This window comes from Falco punctatus (genome assembly GCF_963210335.1).
Source record: "Falco punctatus genome assembly, contig: scaffold_50, whole genome shotgun sequence".
NCBI lineage: Eukaryota > Metazoa > Chordata > Aves > Falconiformes > Falconidae > Falco > Falco punctatus.
This window is the reverse complement of record NW_027660309.1, coordinates 311504-331630: the sequence shown is the minus strand read 5'-3', so window position 1 is coordinate 331630 and position 20127 is coordinate 311504. Positions and strand designations below refer to the sequence as shown.

Sequence of the window (20127 nt, the reverse complement as noted above, 5' to 3'; positions counted from 1 at the left end):
TAGGTTAAGTCGTAGGGTTCAGTCTTACGGTTAAGTCATTAGGCTAGGTATTAGGGTTAGGTCTTAGGGATAGATTCAAAGGGTTAAGTCTTAAGGTTGAGTCTTAGGGTTAAGACTTAGAGTTCAGTCTCTAGGGTTAGGTTTTTAGGTTAGCTCTTAGGGTTAGGTATTAGGATTAAGTCTTAGGGTTAAGTCTTAGCTTAAGTCTTAAGTTTAGGTGTTAGGGTTAAGTCTTAAGATTTAGTCTTAGGGTTAAGTCTTTGGGATAAGTTTATAGAGTTCAGTCTTAGAGTTAAGTCTTAGGCTTAAGTCTTAGAGTTAGGCCTTATGGTTAGGTATTAGGATTATGTCTTCTGGCTGTTTTAAGATTAAATCTTAAGGTTAAGTCCTAGCATTAAGTCTTAAGGATAAATCTTAGAGTTAATTCTTATGGTTAGGTCTTAGGGTTAGTTCTTAGGTGTAAGTCTTAGGGATAGGTCTAATGGTTAAGTTTTAGGTTAATTCTTAAGGTTAAGTCTTATGGTTAAGTCTTATGGTTAAGTCTTAGAACTGAGTCAGGATAAAGTCTTAGGGTTAAGTCTTAGATTTAAGGCTTAAGGTTAAGTCTGAGGGCTAAGTCTTAGGGTTAGTTCTTAGGGTTAAGTCTTGGTGTTAAGTCTATAGGGTTAAGTCTTAGGGTTACGTCTTAAGGTTGAGTCTTTAGGGTTCAGTCTTATGGTTAATTCTTAAGGTTATGTATTAAGGTTATGTCTTCAGGTTAAGTCTTTAGGTTTGGTCTTAGGGTTAAGTCTTAGGTTTAAGTGTTAAGGTTTAGTGTTAAGGTTAAGTCTTAGGGTTAAGTCTTAGAGTTCAGTCTCTAGGGTTAGGTCTTTAGGTTAGGTGTTAGGGTTAGGTATTAGGATTATGTCTTAGGGTTAAGTCTTAGCTTAAGTCTTAAATTTAGGTCTCAGGGTTAGGTCTTAAGGTTGAGTTTTAATATTGAGTCTTAAGGTTGAGTCTTAGGGCTAAGTATTATTACCAGGAACAGAGGTATATTATTGTAGGGTCTTGCAACTGGGTCTTCTGCAAGATCGATCGATCGATCGATATATAGTCAGACAGACATAAAAATTACACAATAGCTGCCCTAAATGTTTCAGAGATTTATTTCCATCAGTTTAGGTCATTGAACTTCCTACAGTAGTTATCTATTTCCTCATGCTGCCAAGAACTCCATCGTGTTTGCCATCACTAGTACCAATTGCTCTTTTCCTTGTTTCTTCGGGTAACTTTGGAGTCTTTGCTGTGGAAACAGGCTAGTGTGATGAAATTTAGCACATAGGAATACTTCATGGTTTGCTGACTCTTCAGCAGGGGTTTCCTTCCTCCACTCCCTGCCCAGATCCACCCCTGTTCTCTTCATTCCTCTGTCCCTCTCCTGTCCCTCTCCTGTCACCACACCGCCCCATCTCACCCCCCTCTGCTGCTCAAAATATTAAGGGAACTAGATCTGTATTGAAAAAATTGGTGTTTCTCTTTCCTCTCCTGAGGATTTACCACCCAGAGCAGGCTCAGGTTCTGATCCTGCAAACTGCTCCCCAGTGCTTGGATGCTTGCTCTGGGAAACAAGGACAGCTGCTCAAATTCTTTTGCAGGCAGAATCTTTGTTTAAATTCTAGTTGAAATGAAATGAAAAGCTGTCATCAGTCCCACCTGTGGCACAGAGAGACACCTGTGTTTCACGCACATGTCTGCACAGAAACACACGCAGAGGGAAAAAAAGCCCGGTACTGCTTTGTGCAAGGAAGTACGTAAACTCTCCCTATCAGCATTGCTGCTTTGAGCAATTGAATCGTTCTACAGTTATCCGACAAGCCGACACGCTGCCCATCAAATCAGAACCAGAATGTATGCCATTTGCAAGATGGGGCAGCAATAAGCTTTCAACCACTTTCCAGCAAGATCAATTCAAGCAAGGCTGTGTATTCATGGATTTTCTCCTCTGCAAAGCCATGAAGAAAACATGAACAGCACTCCCCAAAGGCAAAGGAGCAAACTGAGGGAGAGCAGCTCATTGGCGCCTTTCAGAGCTTCAACAGTCTGGAGAAACGGGAAAAACACCCATACAAAGGTAAAGAGCAGCCAAGATGCACTTTTATAAAATGCATATTGGGGCCTGTTCCACATCTCAGAATGACTTTCAATATTGCTTTGCATGGCTTTTAGACCAAGGCCTAAAGTGGAGTGATAGCTTCTGCTTGCCAGGGCATGAGAAGATCACTCAAATGAGCAACACAGTAACAAGTAAACACCAAAGGCGATAGCAGAGCTTACCGTTTCCCTCCACTGGCGACCAGCTGTGCAGTAAACCAGCTTAACCAGCCTCCCTAAGGATGGCTCTAAAGTCGCTGAAAAGGAAAAAAAAGAAGGTAAGTTCTTAGCCTGGAATGTAAAGGCACCCTCTTGGCTTCCAGGCAGGTGGCACAGATGGCCCAGCAGGGTCATGTTCCCACATTCCAGGAAAGATAAAAGAAACACAGGACGTCTTAGTGGGGTGGGTTTGTTGCGTCCTTTCCATTTGGTGAAAGCCTGAGGAAGGATGTATTCCCCGGTAGGACCGGTGGCACTTTAGACCTGAGGTTAAAAAAGTGCTCCACTTCAGTGACACTCCCCAAGCTGCTTTCACCACAAAACAGAAAAAGATTTGCTCTCTCCAGTATGGTGGGAATGATACCATAAAGTCGGTCAGGGAGAAAAACCCTCTAAGACTTGCTTGCAAGTTTCAGAAGGCCGGCATTCTTTATGGCAGTGCTGGGAGCACGGGGGAATGTTTCCTCTGAGCATGCTCACCCAGTTCCTCGAGGGTACACACTATGGACAGCAGAGCACTTGCACACTCATAGCGCATTACACATGCATTTTCAGTCAGGCACGGGATGGGTTACAAGTTGCTTGCTTTAATGCAAACGAGCACACACCCTCAGACAGCACTGCTGAGGTTTTTTACTAGCTCCCTGTGCTCCCCAAGCGGGGCCTTGCCCTCTCTCGGGGGGCTATCTGAGTCAGAGGTCACGATCTCCCCCCACAACAATTACCTTTGTCCGAATTCCAACCAACATTCTGCGGATCGCAGCACTCTATCAGCTTGTCTCCTCCTGCGACCACAACGTCCTCACCCAGAGGCTCTTTCTGCATCACCGAAGAGAACGCAGATCTTTTCCCCACCCATTCTTTCTTCCCCATCCCTCCCAAGGCTGACTCCCTGGATGAGAGGTCCCTTAATTCGTCACTTCTAACAGCTTTAGAGAGTCAGCTTGGCCTAACCTTTGTGCGCAGGTGTGTTTAACGTAGAGCTACACACCAAATCAGAGCGTGGCAACTGGGGAGCTCAGACATCTTGTCCCTTTGCCGAGCCAGCAGCTTCCCCTTAGCAGAATCCCTGGACATAAATGTATATACGGTGGAATCTATACGGTGGCATCAAACGTCCCGCCAGACACCACATCCGTCCCTAAAATCCTTCCCCCCAAACAACCCTGAAAGACTTCCCTTGACACCCTCCTCCACCCCAGGCTGTTCCTGAAATCATCCCCCACCTCCACCTCCCTGCCCTGGCCCTAAAATTTCTCCCCCAGACCCTGGTCCGGCCCTAAAGTCCCTCCCCCACCCTCGGTCCGTCCCTAAAGTCCTTCCCCCAACCCCAACACCTCCCCTCCCGTCCTTCCCTAAAGGCCTTCATCAACCTCCCGTCCGTCCGTCCCTAAAACCCTTCCCCCAGACTCCCCACTCTGTTCTCTAAATAACACACACAGCCTCAACACCTCCCCCCCCGTGTATCAATACGCACCCCCCCACATACCCCCACCTCCCCCACTCCCCCACCCCACCTCCCCCCACCCCCCACCCCCCATACACCCACTCCCACAAACACACATCCTTGCCCCACCCCCACACACCCCGGTCCATCCCTAAACACCTTCATCCATTCCCACCCGTCCCTCCCTAAACCCCTTCCCCCCGCCCCCTCCCCTGCCCCCGTCCCTCTGTCCCTGGCATGGCCCAACTGCCCAGCACCACCAGACCACTCTGGCCCAAACACCATAAGGCAATGGTTCCCACCTGACAATAGCAAGTCGAGGAACTTTTTTTTTTTTCCTAAATAGAGAGCGTTTTACTTTGTACGCTGCCGACTACAGCAAATTATGTTTTGCTGACCGGCTGGATACCCAGCAAAGCTGAACTCCACATCAAATATAATAAAATCTACCAATTATATCAAATAATGGAATATATCAAATGCAGTTCCTTTTATTGCAATAAAAGAAAATAGCATGCAATATGATAAAAGGAACCAGTGGCAGTTACTGTGAGCGATATGATAAAAGAGCAATAGGAGCGAAGCATCCATTTGTTATCCCAAAGTGTTAACGTGACTAAGGAAAGGAGACATCACCAATTCCCACCCCAACAACACCCAGGCCCACCCTTCGGCTGGGAGCCCCCTTGCAGCCAGTGCCAGGAGTCTCTCGGGAACTGGGAAATTCCCCTGGAGAAGGTACCAGGAAGGAATTCTCTCGCTGCTTCCCACCATGCATGGTAGCCATGTGAGGCACAGCACAAGCGTTCTGCTCCCTGCTTTCTGTGCTGAGAAAATTGACACAGCACTTTTGAACTCATATAGAACCAAAAAACATGGCTTGGGAAAGTGCAGGGCTGCTCCCCTGGAGAGGGTTCCAGGAAGGAATTCTCTTGCTGCTTCTCACCCTGCCCTGGCAACCGTGTCAGGCACAGCAGAAAAGTTCTTCTCCCTGCTTTCTGTGGTGAGAACATTGACCTCTTTTCATTGGCAATAATGCATAGCCCAAAAAAGTCACCTTGACAAAGTGCAGCAGTGCTCCCTGGAGAAGGTGGCAGGAAGGAATTCTCTTGTTGCTTTTCACCCTGCCCTGGCAGCCATGTCAGGCACAGCACAAATGTTCTGCTCCCTGCTTTCTGTGGTGAGCAAAATTAACCCTTAAGTGTTGCAGTCGTTAAGAGCCCAAAAAAGTAACTTTGGGAAAGTACAGCACTCCTCCCATAAAGAAGGTACCAGGAAAAAATTCTCTTGTTGTTCTCACCCTGCCCTGGCAGCCATGTCAGGCACAGCACTAAAGTTCTGCTCCCTGCTTTCTGTGGTGAGAAAATTGACCCATCATGGTTGCACTCATAGAAAGACAAAAAAACACACCTTGGGAAAGTGCAGCACTGCTCCCCTGAAAAAAGTGCCAGGCAGGAATTCTCTTGCTACTTCTCACCCTGCCCCAGCAGCCATGTGAGGCACAGAACAAAAGTTCTGCTCCCTGCTTCCTGTGGTGAGAAAATGGACCTCTCACATTTGCGATCACGCAGAGCCAAAAAAAACCCTCACTGTGGGTAAGTGCAGCAGTGCTCCCCTGGAGAAGGTGCCAGGAAGGAACTCTCTTGCTTTTTCTCACTCTGTCCTTGCAGCCATGTGAGGCACAGCACAAATGTTCTGCTCCCTAGTATCTGTGTTCTGAAAATTAACCCCTCACATTTGCAATCGTATAGAGCCAAAAAACCCCTCACCTTGACAAGTGCAGCACTGCTCCCCTGGAGAAGGTTCCAGGAAGGAGTTCTCTTGCTGTTCCTCACCATGCCCTGGCAGCCATGTGAGGCACAGCAGAAAAATACTGCTCCCTGCTTTCTAAAGTTGGCAATATTGACCGTTCACAGTTGCGCTCATGTAGAGACAGGACTTTCTTACTCAAAAGCAAACCCCAAAAAGCCACGTAGCCTTGGGAAACCCCTTGTCCTTCCATGTGGCTGGTGACTTCCCATGGCTCTTCCACAAGGCAGGAGAAACAACCATGAATTTGGAAGCCCACGTAAATTCAAGTACGCTTAGTCCTCTGACAGTCACTGCTTATGGGCCAGCAGTCCTCTCACCCCTCCACAGATCTGCCTCTTAGTCCTCTAGCAGTCATCCTCCATGGAGGGACCACAAGTCCTCCATACCTACCTACCAACTCACCAGAAATGAGTCAGACCACACCAGAAGTGACACTGCCTGACCTGCAGGAGATATATTAGACCAGTAACGATGGTTTCAAGACAGAAAAAACACCACCATCCAACAGTACAGCAGAAAAACAACCAGAAGAAACTCTGTACACAAACCAAAGGCCCCCATCCAAACCCCACAAAGGCAATAGAGGTGAAAAAAGGCACTCTCCACAAAGAAACCCACCACACAGTTCACAAGATAAGATAAAAATGCCATAACCCCAGGAACGCAGGGCCAACAAACCCAGATTCTGTCCATAACAATAACACACTTTGACACTAACTCACCTGACCTCTGGCATACCATAACCTTGTTGCCCCCAAACCACGGCACATTGTAGCCCTAAGGCAACACTAGATGGAACACAAAGTCCCTTGAGATCTCTGCCAAGGCCTTCAGGTGGTCCCTGACCTCAGGCATCACAACCTTGAAGTGGGAGCCAGACGGAGGCACCAGGACATCACCGGCACCCATCTTCGCACCCTGAAACAGGGCCTGGGATAAACGCTCCTGGGGACAGAGGCTGAGGCACTCGGAGGCTTTGAGCCGGCCAGCCACCATCACAGGGCTTCAGCTCATCATTTCTGTGTCAGAGCCACCAGGCAGGTGGCCCCATCCTCCCTGAGAGACCGCTCAGGGCACCTGTACCCAGCTCCAGGGGGCTGGATACACAGCCTCGGATCCATGGGGGGGAGGGGTGCTTTAATCCTGGGAGCAGGATTTCTAACAGTGCCCCTGGGGAGGAAAGCCTCCTCAGGCCTGGAAGCCTGAGAGACATCCCTGCGCTGCTCCACATGTCACCAAAAGCAGGGGCTGAGGAAGGCTGCTTTGGGGCCCGTCGAGGGAACCAGCTCCCCTGGGCTGCTCTGTGGCCACCGGCTGCCGTTGCTGTCGCGCGGGTCTCAGTGCTGCTCTGCAGTCGGCCGTCACCTCCTCGCGGGACACTCTCCAGCGCAGCACACGTCTGCACTGGCTCTCCCTGGGGACAAAGATCACAAGCGAGGGATGGGCTTGGCTTTGCCCCCAGTCCCAGGCTGCCACCAGAGAGACCTGCCACCCCCGCCCCAGCTGTGCCATGTGGGCACCACGTACAGCTGCAGATGTGGGTCAGGGCAGCTGTGGGCAGGGGGCAAGCCCCGTGGCGGTGCCCCCGGCACTGGCAGCAGGCAGAGCTGGGGAGAGCGAGGGGCAGCCCAGAGCAGCCGGCAGCCGGCGGCGGGGCCCGTCAGGGTGCAGCACCCTCAGCAATGCCCGGCTCCGTGCGCCTCAGCCCCAGGGCTGCAGCGCAGGGCTGGCCCCAGCTGGGGCTGGGCTGGGAACAGGCAGGAAGGGCCCCTGGCAGCCCCGGCACGCACCTGCTCCCTGCATGGGGCAGCCTGCTCCTTTGCAATCGACCCCGTGGCATCCAGAGAAGAGCCCTGCCCTGGGCCTGAGCCATCTCTGCAGGGATGAGGCCTTCCTCGGCGTCCGTCCCTCAAACCCCTCCCTCCGGCCCCCACGGTCCGTCCCTAAAACACTTCCCCTCGCCCCCAGCCCCTGCAAGCGGGGAATCCGCCTCCCCAGCTGTGAGCCCGGGCGGCGCAAGCCCCCCCAGGGCTCACCCTGCCACCCATGTGGTTCCTGGAAGAAACACCATCCCACCATGCCCGCAGGCAAACCGCTATCCCTATGGACACAATGGGGGCAGCCGGCACGGGGGTTGGGGGTGGGGGGGTGTCACTCTCGGGGCTATCCTAGTGAGCAACACTCAGAGAGGCCAAAAACTGGAGTGCAGGGTTGATGCCGGCATTAGAGCCGGCTGCAAGCGAAAGGCACTCAATGGGCATGGGCGCTGCTGGGAGGGAAAGCGCCACGTCAGGACGGTCGGGAATCTCGGCTGGCTGGGAGGGAGCTCCATCGAGCGCTCAGAGTCGAGGCTTGAGATCCTTGCAGCCACGGAGGTTTTTGCACGGAGAGCTGCGCTAAGCAAGGCCCGTTTATCACTTTGGCTGCAACACGAGGGTGCTGCACCCCTGCATGGTGCTTCCCCTGAGCCGACAGAGAACCTTCTCTCCTGGGCTTTGTTCCCTCTGGGACAGCGGCTGTGAGCGAGGCAGGGCTGTCAGATATGCACAGCTGGGGTCGAGGGGCTCAGAACGGATAAACCCCCCGGCCTGCGCCTGGCCCTGCCCCTCTCTTACAGCCGCCATGGCAGTTCCCCTGCAGCTGAATAGAACCATCAACGCTCTGTCTTCAGTGGGGTTTCTTGTACATAGAAAAAGGGGACAGCACAAAGCGTGAAGCAAAGCCAAGAAGGTGGCACCTGCTTTTAAAAAAGAATACATTCAGTACATCACAAAAAAATGCGGTGGGACTCACTCTTCCAATTGGGTTAGGCAGGAGGAAAATGGATTTGGAAAGCAAATAAGAATCGCTCACTTCAAGCTATAAGGTGGCTACTAAACACAGACTCTCCCGTGCATGTCCTGCTCATTAGTTCCGTGCTTTGGAAGTGCCTGTGGTTTCCCTGAAGCACCCTCTCTGGGTTACTCTTCCAAAGGGGTTCTGGGGACATCTGCATAGGGAAGCTGCCTGAAGCAATCACCGTTTGTTATCCTGTCAGGTTTCAGCCAGGGCAGATAGCCTGTGCATGCAGGGACTACAAACTGCAGGCATCGCAACTTGTGGACCCCAAGAAAAAGGGGGTACACGATATGAATTTACGGTACAAGGCTGTCACTGAAGCAAGCCACGTGAAGTGGAATATAGTACTTCTAGCAACAGTGAAATAGTGTACATTAAAAGAGTATTCATCTATATACAAAAAAGTCACGAACACTTTTTTTCAGGACATTTCTCAAGATCTTGAGAAATAGACCTCTGTTTACTGGTAAGGGAAGAAGAAGTAAGAAACTAAAAAGTGTCCATCCCAATACACACACCACCACCACAAACACCACCACCCGCCCCCAAATTACCTCAGGTGAACCGCGGCCTTTTGAAAAAGGGCCAGCATCTAAAGCGTATGTAGTGACCTGGAACAACGTTGCTGCATATTTGGGATCCAGATGATACAGGGCAGCGTGAGGATTGCTAACATGGACAGAACAGCGGGACTTACTTTGCCTCTTTATTTCGGTAGCTAGGTAAATAGCTAAGGGTCGAGGCTCTTGTGGCGAGGTGTCTGCTTACCCTTGAGCAAACAGTACTTCAGTAAGTGCAAAACCAAACCTGCAACATTGGGAACGGCAGTTTCCTGCTGACACGCATTTTTTTCCAAAAGGCAGGTGTCTGCTTCCTATCCGGGGCCATCTTTGTGCACGCTAAAAATAGTTCATGCACTTAGTGCCGTGTTCAGAGTTTTGAGAGATGGACAGCAGTGTCTGGATACACCTGGGCTTCTTGACCTTCCTGAATTTTTTCAGCGGTTGATCTCGAAAAGCTTTTCTTCTCTCCTTTTCTCTTCTGGTGTGCTTTCAGCCTCTTCTCCAGAGACCTGTTTTGCCTTTCTGTTTCTTTTCTGCTTTTCATTTTCCCGAAACGAAAGACCCTGCAAACCTTGATATTCCACAGTGTTATTAGAGAGGTAAAACCACGATCAGCTGGAATCAGTTCTCATTTTAAACAAAGGGAGCTCATTTTACCTTCTTTCCTCTGAAAGGCTCATCAGCTGTTCTGGGTCTACCGAGGAGTCTGCTGTGCTCTCGGGGGTGGTTGGAGGCAAAGGTACAAGTGCCTGAACCGGAAAGGTTGAAGTTGAAAGGTGGCAAGACACCTGGAGTAGTAAGCTACCGTTTTCCAAATTGCTACCTTAGCTCCTCAAATAAGATCCCTTTGGTTGCTTTGCATTATCCATATTTTGCACGGTCGCAAGATAGGCTTCAGGAGCTCTGATGAATTGGGATGATGGGCTGCCCCTTCTTGCGGGCTGGGGCACCACAAACTGGAGGGGCCTTGGAGGGTAGGACAGACCCTTGCCAGCTTCGTTCTGCTGGGCTTGCTTCTGCCTTCCTGGGACACGGTTCTGCCGTTATCCCCTGGGCAACATTATCCCATTCTGGGGCGTGAGCCTTTTATTTTTAAATCTGCAATTTTGTATTTGACTTCTTGTAGGTATTTAGATTGATTAAGCACATTCCCAATGCATCTGAGAAACAACCTTTCTGGTTTTTCTTCTCTATCATTAGAGGGTGGGAAAAGTCAAACAGACAAGAGATCTAATGACAGGAGGAGGCACAGCAGCTGCTTGGACCTATCAGAAACTACTGTCATACATGAGAAACGTGTCAGTGTTTCTTGGCCTGACATCCCTCTACTATTTCTGATTTCACCACCATACCTGCCCCTGCTTCTTTGTAGAGGATGAGCAGAGAGGGTGCTGTGTGCAAGAAGTCTTTTGCCTGGGGCTCTGCGTTTGCTTCACCTGCACGGCTCCTTTGATCTTCCAAACGCACCCATGGAACACAAAAGCACGTGCAGCAAAGTGACCTCGTGGAAGTGGACAACACCTAAACCAAAATCCACCAGCAGCACAATAAGGAATTGGACCAGAAGCCCCAGATTTTGAAAACCCTCAGCCCCTCCTCATACCTGTGCACCTGTCCACAGGTGCTGGCACCTCCTCGGCTGATGGAGGGGAGGGGCTGGCCACCTCCTCCCCAAAGATGTCCCCGCAGTTTTCAATCACAAACGGCACCAGCACGTTCCCCTGCACACATCAAAGCCTTGGCCTCAGCCTACGAGTTTTCTCCCTTTGAGCCTCCCAGTTCTCCCTGCCATCCCCCCTGGGGAGGGAGGGAGGGAGGGAGGGAGGGAGGGAGCGAGCAGCTGTGTGTTGCACAGCTGGCGGCCCCGCTTGAACCACAGCAGCCTATGAGCAACAGTTAGCTGGTTGATGGTGAGAGTGCTCATCCTTCGTCCTCCATCAGGGTGCGGGCGTCTCCCGTATCACACTGGGACGCACAAAAGCCTCAGCAGTCCGGCTGCTGTTGGAGCTGCTGGAAAAGCTTTTTGGGCGAGCCGACGTATTTGTAGTGGCCAGCGTGGCAGTTTGCTTTATACCGTTGCCCTGAGCGTGGGCATCTGGAGAAACTGCCCATCAGTCAGTGTGCAGGGATGACGGCCGCAGGGGACAGCGAGCTGCAGGTGATGGTCAGCGGCGGCACCGTGTCTGCCTGCGTGTTGTCCCGGCTCTGAGCTAATGGCGCTGCTCCCCAGTGGAGCATCCATCGAGCCTGAGCACAGGCTGTGCCTTAGCCAGAATCCGAGCAGGAGCTGAGGGGACAGTGACACCTCCAGAGGTGCCATCCGGCCCCCACCTCCCTGTGTGACTGTGCTGTGAGTCATAAAGCTCAGCCGTGATGCCCACTGGCAAGGAGTCTGGGCCAAGGGATGATCCCAAAGTCCTCCCCTAGGACGCACCACCAAACAATATCTGCCCAGTCCCCAATTATCACATGGCAGACGTAGTCAGAAGAGAGGAAAGATCATTTTATTGAGGACAGCAGCTGCGGGCTGGGGGGGTGGCGGCTACCCAGGAGCCCCAGGGCTTCAGGCAGGAAAACAGCACCTGCAACAATAAGAGCCAGGAAGCACTGCTAAAGCCACAAAGCCAGGACGAGGCGTGACTTGGTTGCCCTTGCTTTGGGGAACGCTTTACAAAGTGCCTTGCCTCAGCACTCCCGCCCAAAGGACTGGTTCTCTTCATTTACTCCAGCAGCCTCGGCAGACAATAAAAGCCTTACACAAGCAGCCTGCCACAGCAAGAAAGGATCTTCCTGACTTGCCGTTCGGTTCTCAAATGTTACGTTACTGCCTGTGGAACAGGGTTTAATAGGCTGTATTCCCAAGGCCTCTGACTCCCCTTTACTGACCTGGGGCCCCGCGTTCGTGCTTTTCCCAAATGACATTTGTTCTAGTGTTTGGTCCACAGTTCCCCGTTCTAATATCTAATAGTGCATTCCACCACTTCATACGTCGACTTTTCAATCGCTTCGTCCGTCTCTGGCCGGCCCCCTCGCGGGGAACACGGAAACGCAGATCGGGACCCCCCACTCACTTCACAGTTGAACTGTGTCTCTCACACACATCACACTTGCCGGGCAGCCCTCAGCCACACAGGCAGCATGTTACATACAACTCTAGGAATGCTGACAGTTTGCGTTAGCACACAAAGTACGTGTTTCAATGAACAATTGCCAAAAACCAAGTTCTAATTTTTTCTGGCCCTAAGCAGGGCCCTAAGCAGGGGCCCCTCTGCTCTGCTGCCCCTTCTTCCCCCAGTTTCTTACTGGAACTAGTAACTCCAGCTCATCAGTTCCTTGACCGTGGCTTCAATCTGTTCCTGGGCCACATGCACATCTTCTGTAGGCCCTTCCAAAGTGATGTTATCCTCTCCTCCAGTGAATTTGATGCGAACCTTGAGGTGAAAGACAATGAATCTCTTAAGAATTTGCCAAGATCCAAGCCAGGCCAATGCTCTTGGTCAGGCCTACAGCATCGATCCCTGCCACTAAGAGATGCGCCTCTTCCCAAAAAGCCCAAACAAAATCCCCACAATTTCCCAAGTCAGTAACTTAACGATGTCAGCCATATGGCAGTGCCTAGAGCCCAAGGCTCTGGTGCTGTCCCGGTTTCTGCAAGGGCTTTGGAGAAGTTTACTCATCTAGCCTTTATCTAGATACCGTCTAACTCACCAGGGAGAAGCCTTGCTGCACTCAGCATTTCCAGGTATCCTGCTACATCAGTTCTCAAAACAGCACCACATAAAGCTTCCTTGGAAGGGCTCAACCCATGACAATAACATAGGATGAGCAGTGTTTGCAGCAGTAAAAGAGAGGGTTCCCTTGAACAGCAAAGATCTGTGTCATTTCCCCCTGGGTTTACCCACGCTAGAATACACCTCTCTCTCCCGTGACGAGTGAACTGGACTAAACCTTTTTCTACGCCGGGGGTGCTAAGCTAACCAGCTCATCCATACCTTTGGCACCTGCTGAGTTATTTTGGCCAGGTTCTGTCCTTTCTTTCCAATAATGAAACGATGAAGCCAAGAGGGGGCAGAGACCGAGGAGACGGTAAAACTGTTGGCCTGAGAGACAGAAAAACAGAGAAGCTGTTTGATGGACAAACTGGAAGAGGCCTTCACAACAATTCAGTTCCAATTCCCATGCTGCACCTCCGGTATTGACTTCTAAGCTGCACCTCTAATGGCCCAAGAGAGAGCACCCCCGCTACACCCGTCAGTGCTCACAAATGTATCTTCATGGGACCTTCAAAGGAGGCCTAGCCCATCTTGTCAGTACCTTTGCAAAGACTTCAGTCAATGCTTGCCCCAGTTTTTCAGGCTCGCCTCGCAGTATCAGCGTCTCCGAGCTACTGTCAATGGGTGGGATCTCGACAGAGACTCCAGTCTTCTCCAAGATCTCCTGCAGGGAATTCCCCTTGGGGCCGATGACATACTTGTGCTGGGACTTCTTCACCTCCACTGCAATAGTAGTAGTCTTCTTTTTCTGTAGGGGCAGAGACACTGAGGCGTCAATCACAAGGGGGCGGGGAAGGACAAGAGCGACAGGAAGAGGCACAAGATGCAGTCAGACTCTGCACCCAGCAAAGAGCAAAGCCAAGCTGAGCACAGTGGCTCGGCAGTACCCTAGCACCCCTTGGGCCCCTGCCTACAGAAAGCCTTGTGCTCAAAAATTCACAGGGGAAGTACAAAACTAGCATGCTGTGTCAAGCTCCCTGGGACACGGCATGGAAGAGACCACACACACACACAGGCATGTCGTTGTCGTCATCCCCGTCCCCCCGCTGGACAACAGGGTTCAACTCCCAGCCGTCTCCCAGGCAGTGCTGTGATGCAACACTGTGCAGGCTATAAGCCGATAGTTGAAATCCAGACCGGTACAAATACAGACCTAACCACGAGGAAAAACAGCCCAGCAACCCACAACAAGGATATTCACAGCAGCGTTGGCTGTGGGAAATAAACTGGAGTGACATTCGCTCTTCAGCAACTTCTACTTAGGTAGCAACTTTGATACTGTCAGCTGGCCACCGCTGTAGACTTCACACTTCTTTCCTTCCTTAGTAGCCCCGGTGTGAACAAGAGCCAGGGGAGCTCTTGGTGGCCTGCTAATTCCCACGGTACAGAAAAGCGAGAAATCTGTCACCTCCCGGATAGTATCAGCCCAGCTCCCACTCTGCCGAGTGAGGAAACGGTAGGATTCGGGGTCATGTACTGCAAGGGCTGCTGAGCCAGATGCAACCGAGGGATGCACAAAAGTAGAACAAGAAGGGAAGAGTGCCTAGGAGCAGGTGCCAGGGGAAGGTGGGAAGCTTTATGGACCATGCGTACCTTCTCCTCATAGATCTTCTTAACTCGAGCCACAGCCCGGGCTAGCTGCTCCTTTTCTCCGGTGAAGACTATCTCGGTCTTGTTGACACTGGGTGGAGGAATGTTGATGCGCGTCCCTGTGTCCTGCATGAGCTCCCTCACCAGCTTGTTGTAAGGGCCAGCAATGAAAGGGTGGTACACTTTCTCCACGTCCAGCCGCTCCACGGCACGCTTACCCTGGAAGAGCCCACAACAGACCTTGGTGGGAACTGCCCTCTATATTACAGTCTCTGCCAGGCACAGCTAAGTTCCCAGGGGTGTCCTGCCTGACACTCTGGCCCAAGCAACCTTCTCAGTTTGCGGGCTTGTAGATCTCCACCTCTTTCAATCTACAAATACGGTTGCTGCTGCTGCTCCTTGTTTACGATATTCACCCCTGTGATCTCCTGCCTTATCTCAGCTGGCACCTAAGACGCGTCGCTTCAACTATCAAATGCTTGTTTTGGCTTCAGAGATGGACAAAACGCAGCACAAGAAGTTTCAGGACCTGGCAGCGGTGGTCACACAGCCAGCGAGTGGCACAGCACACGTCTCCGTTCAGACTAACGTTAGCCACTGACTGTAGCCACGGTGGCTGCAAACTCCGACTACACCACGGGGAAGCAAAATGGCTGAGCAGCCAATGCCATGAGAGAGATCACAGTACTGAGGTACCTGCTCAGCGGAGATAAGCAGGATCTCGTGCCGGGCCTTCTCAATCCCTTCTTTAGTGCCGCTGATCTTGATCTGGTTGCTGGGGTCATCTGGGCGGGGGACCTGCATTTTGGTTGCAGTTTTGAGCTTCAGGTCCTGCAGCTTCTCACCCTTCTTTCCAATGACAAAACGGTGGTGCTCCTTGGGGATGGCAACTGTTGCCGAAGCCTGCAGCAGAAGAACCAAGCATCTGTGAAAAGCCTTGCCTGCACTGGCAGATCCACAGGAACAGAGCCAGGGAAAGCAAGGTAGACGCTGCTCAGTGGTACTGCTCCTCAGAGCAAACACAACGCCTTCCCAGCACACTCTGTCTGAGGGCTGACACTGTACCAGTTGATCTACAGCGCCTCCGTGCCAGGAGTATAGACCCCACCTTTCCCTCAAAACCCTTCTGTTTGCACAGGAGCGGTACCCTGAATTAGCAAAGGCCTTCCGACACAGACGAGGAGGTGCCTCTCCTCCAGTGTAAGACACCAGACAACAACTGAGATGACAGCGCACAGCTGGAGTTTATCTGAACTCTGACACCTGCTGCCAAGGCTACAGACAACAAGGCATACAGTATGACTCCTAGGAAAGAGAAATTCAACACCAGAAACCTACTGCAGGAGGCAGGCAGCTAGCAGATGCTCACCGCTACTTAAGTGCTAAGGCGTCTTCAAGTGTAGCACGTGCTGCTCCTGGGACTGCTTCTAGAAGGCCCCACATGCAAAAGGGGTCCTTCTCAATCTACCATTAAAGGGCTGGTCTATACAAGGGCTTCCTGACTTCTTCCCTTCTCACTGAGTTTGTACAGGTCTGGTAGCTGATGACTGCTATCGTGCTCCTGGTCCCTGTGATTAGGTAACCACTAACAGCAATCAGACAATGAACATTCAAGCTATAATGGAAAAATGAAAGATGAAGAAAAGATCACTCGGTGTGACTTTTCAGCTCTGTGTTCCTGTCCTGAAGCCAGCCAAGCCTAAGAGAAGCTGGAATACAGACACACCTTCCAGACCTGGGGCCAGGGCAGTAGGAGGTATATTTGAGAACAGTGGCTCATGGATCTGTGGCGGCACGACCTGAACTGATTTTTCAGATGCACATTGTGGATGTAGGGTTTTGTTCCTTTCTCTTTCCTCTGGCAGGGTATGACACAGGGGCTGAACAGCACTAAGCAGACATGGTATTAACATCGCATTACCTACCTTTGGCATTATACTTTAAAACACACTGCAACACCTGGCTGCGATACATCCTAACAAGAGCTACCACCTTGACTATGAGCTCAAGAACCTTAAGGTAAGAGATCAAAACCTAGAGGACTGAAGCAACCGAAACAACAGGGTTGTGGCTCCTTACCAGTGTGCCTTGAGCTACACAAGGCAGAACCCTGACCCGAAGCTTTTGGCTTTTGGCAGGACTTCCTTTTCTCTACTTTTCTTTCTCCCAGCCTTCCACGTTCTTCTCTGAAGGGCTTCAGGAAAAGCACAGTCCCGTTCTCACACACTACTAGCTTTGTGTGTGAGGCTCCTGCACCCCCTCCAGCACCAGCACCTCAGCACAAAGTCACTGGTTGCAACTCAAATGTTCCAGAGATCGCAGACTCCACGCTTCATGCAACACCACGGCCTGTAATTACCTTGGAACCCTATTTTAAGCCTCATTCCCATTCCAAATTGCCAATTGGGTGCTTTGAAAACGTATGGCACAGCTGAATTAGTCATGTAACAACACACCTCTTTGGCTTACAAGCACATGGGCCCAAGGGTCTCAAAGCATTTGCGAGTCTTGGGGAAGAGCAAAGATGAAGGCAGAAACAGTTAGATGCCCTCACCTGAGTCTGCAGTCGAGCGACAATCTGCTTCCGAGCCTTCGTGACTGCTTCCGGCTTGCCAGAGACCACGATCGAAAGGCCCTGGTCCTTTGCGAGAGACAGCTCCAGGTGAGCTCCCGTCTTCTGCATGATGTCAAGGCAGATCTTGGCCTGCTTGCTTTCTCCCAACTGATCCATGTCCTTGTATTTCCTCTCCTCCAGTGGCACATGGAACACCTGCTCAGCCACGGGACAGACACAAGCAGGGCACAGCAAGGTGTCAGTGTGCTTTTGATTGTCAGTGCCTCCCTCTGCAATGCTCCCTTCAGGCCTGTTCCAGCTGACTGTGCAACAGGGATGCAGAGCTTTGTCTGGGCAGTTTTCAACACATCCCTCCCCCTCCAGAGCCGTCCTAGCATTCAGCCGCAGTCTTCCTTGTGCCCCAGGGCAAAGGACAGCAAAGAGGCAGTTACTCTGGCACACTAAGGGATTTCATACTCCAGGGAAAGCTTCACTTCACCTACTTTTTGGAGGGATGAAAAGGAGGGAGATAAGACACCCACTCCCACCAACCTGAGTGATGACAGAAGCCTTTATTGGCCGGATTTTGCTCCAGGGCTCAGCAGGTTCCCGGGCAGCTTCCAAACATGGTGCTTTCTCAGGGAGCACAGGGAAGGCTTCCTCGTAGGTGGGAGGATCCTTCTCTTCTTCCGAGTTTAAAGCTGTTACTGGGGTGAAGCAAACAAGGCCAATGAGATGCTCTCCCCACAGAAACGCCCCCATTCATAGGCAGTGCAACTCTATTGAGGCATCATCAAAGAGGGACAACAAAGGACTTGTGCACTACTATTCACCCTGCTACAGTTATGCTTGTGGAGAGCAGCCGAGTCTGGAGCTCAGCTGAGCTCAGCACAGCACAGACTGCAGTAGGTGCTGCTATGGATGCAGGAAGCAACCGTGCAAGTGAATGGTGGCAGCAAACACAGCACATTATCGCCAGCTTTGTTGAGAGGAGCTTCATCAGGGGACAACAGGCCAAGGAGAAAGAAATCAAAGGGACACAGCAAGGCTGTAGGTCAGAAGGGGACAGGACAGACACATGCCCAGGAAGAAGGCAGAGAGAAGCAGAAGCACTCTAGTTGGGGCAGAGTCCAGGGAAAGCCTGTAGCTTATGTTCGACTCAGCTGGGCACTGGGCTGTGCCAAGCGGGCCAGCTCGCAGCTGGAGAATGGGTGCCGAGACCCATCAGTGAGTCAGCCAATACGGTTATACTGACTTTCCCCAGCACCTGGCTGAGCAAAGGAGGAAGTGACAATCCAGCACACTGATCCCACGAGGCTCTCTTGCAGCCCAATGACCCCTGCTTGCACATGCCCTGCCCCACGGCTGACAGCGTTGCTAGCCAGAGCTCTGTGAAGATCTGAGGCTTGCCTCCGCCTGGCCCTGCACTGTGCAGCACCACCGATGTGCTCCTGTTGGTGGAAAGCCAGGGTCTGGCAGGCCGCCAGCCTAGGAATGGCAAACGCCGTGCCTGGACACTTAGGGGGAGCCGGAGGCATGGAGCGAGCTTGGCTAACAGCAAGGCACCTTGCCTGCGCAGTCTCTATTTAGAGGCACATCACAGGAACTCAGCTGTGTCTTCTCACCTTCCACCTGCTGCTGCGTCAAGCCACTGCGGTGTTTGGCAAAGCTCTCCTGGCTCAAAACTGCCACCGAGCTCATCGTCGACTTCCCACGCACACACACAATCCGGGTATGCCACTGGAAGAGACAGAGGAGGCAACACTGTTACCAGCACCACTCAAGATGCACACAAGTCCCTCCAGGAAGGCAAATGACGTGTTTCCTGAGCACTTTTCCAGCCAGCCTCTTGAGAAGCGCCTACAGGGCCAGTCTGCTGCCCTGTTCTCTTGCTGAACCACACAGAAACTGAGGGGGGATTTTTCCTGATAGCACAGTGGGCATCAAAACCAGAGCTCCTCGTTAGGAAGGCAGAGGATGTGCAACCTAAGAAGCCTCTTGGAAAGGGGGACACCCCAAGCTGGCTTTACCTCTAGTAGGCCCGCAGCTAAGCCTGTGCTGGGCACGAGGCCGAGGGGCCTGCTGCCATCGTGGTCAAGAAGAGATGTGTGTGACCTCCCAACATACGGGTGGTCCCTCCCCTGTGTGCCCTTTGTCAGCCGGTTGCCAGGGGAACAGCCCGACTCGTTCCCATAGCAACCGACCAAAGGGCGCATGGGGGTGGGGCCACCCCTGTGTTGGCAGGTCACGCACTTCTCTCTTCTTCACCAGGATGGTGCCCCGGGACCGGCTTTACCTCTCGTAGGCCTGCAGCGAAGCCTATGCTGGGCACGAGGCCGAGGGGCCCGCCTCTTCCCGCCAGCTGTGCGCGCGTGGGAGCGGCGGTCGGGGTCGCTGGCTGCGCGAGGCGCGGGGCGCAGGTGAGGAGACGCGGCGGGAGGGGGGCGGCCAGCGGCGCTGCCCTCCCTCGGCGGGGCTCGGGGGTCTGCCTGCGCGGCGCCCGTCTGGAGGGGCGGTGCAGGACAGCCCCTTCCCCGGCTCTCCGGGAACTCTCCAGGAAGCCCCTCTGGGGTGCTGAGCAGGTGCTGGTGAGGAGGAAGCAGTCGAGGGGAGCTGCGGGGTGGGGCACACACACACACCCACCACCCCCCCATACCCACAAACACCCCCACACCCCGGTCCATCCCTAAATTCCTTCATCAATTCCCACCCGTCCGTCCCTAAACCCCTTCCCCCCGCCCCCTCCCCTGCCCCCGTCCCTCTGTCCCTGGCATGGCCCAACTGCCCAGCACCACCAGACCACTCTGGCCCAAACACCATAAGGCAATGGTTCCCACCTGACAACAGCAAGTCGAGGAACTTTTTTTTTTTCCTAAATAGAGAGATTTTTACTTCGTACGCTGCCGACTATGCCGAATTTTGTTTTGCTGGCTGACTGGATACACAGCAAAGCTGAACTCCAGATCAAATATAATCAAATCTATCAAGTATATCAAATAATGGAATATATCAAATGCAGTTTCTTATATTGCAATAAAAGAAAATAGCATGCAATATGATAAAAGGAACCAGTGGCAGTTACTGTGAGCGATATGATAAAAGAGCAATAGGAGCGAAGCACCAAATTGTCACTGCAAAGCCTTAACGAGACTAAGGAAAGGAGACATCACCAATTCCAACCCCAGCATCACACAGGACCAC

General features: G+C 52.0%; 1 long non-coding RNA gene across 1 annotated transcript in view; it reads right to left on the bottom strand.

Moving 5' to 3' along the window:
* LOC308057165 overlaps window positions 1-20127 on the bottom strand; it is a 153159-nt gene that overhangs the window by 81143 nt on the left and 51889 nt on the right. The window lies entirely within an intron of this gene.